This window comes from Otolemur garnettii, unplaced genomic scaffold (assembly GCF_000181295.1).
Source record: "Otolemur garnettii isolate 467f Iridium unplaced genomic scaffold, OtoGar3 scaffold00077, whole genome shotgun sequence".
In the NCBI taxonomy this organism is placed as follows: Eukaryota; Metazoa; Chordata; class Mammalia; order Primates; family Galagidae; genus Otolemur; species Otolemur garnettii.
In genome coordinates this window covers 1,714,086-1,717,559 of record NW_003852472.1, presented here as the reverse complement: position 1 = coordinate 1,717,559, position 3,474 = coordinate 1,714,086, and the positions used below count along the sequence as shown (strand labels likewise).

General features: G+C 39.2%; 1 protein-coding gene across 4 annotated transcripts in view; it reads left to right on the top strand.

Annotated features, from left to right (window-relative positions):
* The window catches only part of LOC100941679 (NADPH--cytochrome P450 reductase), a 72,330-nt gene that overhangs the window by 16,193 nt on the left and 52,663 nt on the right, over window positions 1-3,474 (top strand). The window contains exon 1 of one of the 4 annotated variants that reach the window (XM_012807871.2): window positions 27-249. The exons of the other annotated variants lie outside the window; for them this stretch is intronic. The gene's annotated coding sequence lies outside the window, so the exon portion shown is untranslated. Of the gene's footprint in view, window positions 1-26; window positions 250-3,474 lie in introns of those variants that run through there. 4 annotated transcript variants of the gene reach the window in all.

The following is a 3,474-nucleotide window of genomic DNA, read 5'->3' as shown; positions in this document are numbered from 1 at the left end:
GAGAGACCTCCTCTGCGCATGAAGCTGCCTGAGAGCAGCCCTCTGCAGCTCCCAGGTCCTCAGCGCCCTAGTAGAAACTCCATTTGTGCTGATTGGCACAGCTCACTGCTGGCTAAATCTGGGGTGACTATAACCGGTATGAGAATTCCTGGGATCATTGTGAGCAAAAAGTTTGTTCACCCCTTCTTTGTCTAGGGTCACGACAAGAAGTGGCAGAGGAGGTCCCACAAGGTCCTTGAATCTCCCTCTGTAAGTTATGAAGACTTTTAGTAACTTGCTTAACCCTTAGGTCTTTGAATCTGTGTCTATAAAATGAGTGAAATAGTATTTCTCTAAATTGGTTTATCATGTAAATCAAAAGACAACTTGTACAAAGTGCATAGCATGGTGCTTGGTGCATAGTATGTGTTGAGAAAATGTTTGTTCCAGTGTTTTCTTGGCAATTTTCAGGAATACAATGCGTTGTTACTAACTGTTGTCTCTGGGTTACACAAGAGATCTTTTGAACTCTTGTATTTTTAACTTTCTATTTTGAAATAGTTTCAGATTTACAGAAGATTGCAAAAACAGTGCAAGGAATTCTATGTTAATGTTTTACCATGTGTGTTTGTTTTATCATCTCAGCTTACTTATGTATCTAAATAGATAATTTTTTCCCCAAAATACTTGAGAATAAGTTGCAGATGTGGTTCTTTTTTACCCCTAAGTACATTACTGTGTATTTTGTAAAAATCATGGACATTTTCTTATATAATCAAAGTATAATGATGAACATCAGGAAATTAACATGGATATACTACATTGCCTAATTGTAGAGTTTATTTAAATTTTGCTCTTAGTATCTTTTATAGATGAAGAAAAATTTTTTTTTCTTGGTCCAACATGGCAAGTTGCACTTAACTATAATCACTCTTTCATTTTCTGTAATCTGGAGCACTTCCTCAGTCTGTCTTTCATGACCTTGGTATTTTTCAAAGAGTTAAGCCATTCCTTTTTATTTATTTATTTATTTATTTGAGACAGAGTCTCACTTTGTTGCCCTTGAAAGGCAGGGCAATGAAAGAAAGACTAAGGTAGAGTGCTGTGGCGTCACAGCTCACAGCAACCTCTAACTGTTGGGCTCAAGCGATTCTGTTGCTTCATCCTCCTGAATAGTTAGGACTATGGGCGCCCACCATAATATACAGCTATATTTAGAGGTGGGGTCTTGCTCTAGCTCATACTGATCTCAAACCTGTGAGCTCAGGCAATCCACTGGCTTCGGCCTCCCTGAGTACTGGAATTACAGATGTGAGCCACTGCGACTGGCCCAAGTAAAGCAATTTCTTTGAAAAATATCTTACACTTTCGAGTTATCTGATCTTTCCTTATGGTAAGATGAAGGTTATGTATGCTTGGTGGAATATCACAGAAATTGATTGTGTCCACAGTGTACCATATCAGATGGCATGCGATGTTATTTTTTCCCCAGAATTGAAGCTGTTGACTTTTATTACTTGGTTATATTATTGTCAGATTTTCTACTGTAAAATTCCTATTTTTCTCTGTATAATCAATGAGTTTGTCATCAAACTTTCATCCTCAAGATTTTTTTCTTTTTAAAAAAAATTTTATAACAACTGTGGCCTAATGACATCCTTATGATTCTTTTCTTTTTTTTTTTTTTTAAAGAGGAAAAAGGCTTTATTTAGTTGGCAGAGCGAACGGCTTAGAAGAATTCACAATCTGAGTCTTTTCTAAGATAGTGGTTACCATGGTAGTTGCCAACTGGTGATTTTGTAAGTCTTTCTACATATGTAGTTATATCACTATTGACTTGTATTATTATTTTATCCTGGGGATTATAATCTATTACTAATGTTATTTATTTTGATGGTGAAATATTCTAATTTAGGCCAAAGGAACTTCCTTCCAGTAGATTCCTGTGTCCTTTTGACGTGTCCCTATCATTTTTCTAGCACTTCCTTACTCTCTGGCACAGCAAGGTGATCCAGGTTCACCCACTCCTTTTCCTTCCCCATTTCTCCAAGGAGCCCTAGTTCCTTTTGATGGAGAATAGTGTTTAGAAACTACGATGTGGGTAAATGATAGTTAGAAACCAAAATCTGGGTGTCAGATGGCTGATTGCTGCTGAGGTGTCATTGCTTCTGGGTTCTCTCTGCCGGTAAAACTAGGAAATATAGGCTCGGCACCCATAGCACAGTGTTTATGGTGCCAGCCACAGGTACTGAGGCTGGTGGGTTCCAGCCTGGCCCAGGCCAGCTAAACAACAATGACACCTGCAACAAGAAAATAGCCAGGTATTGTGGGCGCTTGTAGTCCCAGCTACTTGGGAGGCTGAGACAAGAGAATCCCTGAAGCCCAAGAGTTTGAGGTTGCTGTGAGCTGTGACACCACGGCATTCTACCAAGGGCAACAGTGAGACTCTGTCTCAAAAACAAAAAAACAAAAAAACTAGGAAATACACAGAAACATGAACAATTTTCTATCTATATCTATCTTATATAGTAAAACTGTTAATGTATACTGGGTATCTCCAGTTTCCATCCAGTACCACATCACAGCATCCATCTCTATTTTGTCTTTCCAAATCTGTAACTGCCTTCTCCAATAGTAAGCAATCCAGTCCCTGTGTATTTATTTTCCATTTTGGAAGTAGCTTACAAACACCAGTCATCTCATAAAAGACAAGGCAAGGGTACTTTTAGACAACCACCAGCCCAATCACCTTTTTGGGGAAATCACCATTGTATATGTTCTCCTGGATCATTTTTCTGGAGAAACATCTAGTTTTTCTTTTATTTCATTAATAGTTTCATAATGGGGCTGGGTGCAGTGGCTCACACCTGTAATCCCAGTACTTGGGAGGCCAAGCCAGGTGGATTGCCTGAGCTCACTAGTTCAAGACCAGCCTGAGCCAGAGCGAGACCTCATCTCTAAGAATAGCTGGGTACCTGTAGTCCCAGCTACTTGGGAGGCTGAGGCAAGAGAATTGCTTGAGTCCAAAGAGTTGGAGGTTGCTGTGAGCTATGACGTCAAGGCACTCTACCAGTGGTGACAAAGTGAGATTCTGTCTCAAAAAAAAAAAAAAGTTTCATAATGAAAATACATAACTTTTTTAAAATATATATTTGGGCAGTCTTTTCATGAGAGCTGGTTCTCTGCCCTATTCTGCAGAGATTTGTCACTGTTTCTTCCCCCACAGTGTACTTTGAAGGAAAAGGCTTTGAGGTTTTAGAAAAACTAGTGAGGATCTGACTTAGGGTTCCATGTAATTATTTTCAGTATTCTGCATAATATTCTATTGTTTGGGATTGAAAACATAAGCGTTCAGTTTGGGGATGTTACAGGCAACACTGCAGGGAAAATGCTACCAGGCCCAGTAAGAGCCATGTTCCAAGAAGAGAATCACTGGATCTAGGGGCCTGCCCATTTTTCTTTCCATAAGAAAACTTTTTTTTTTGAGACAGAGCC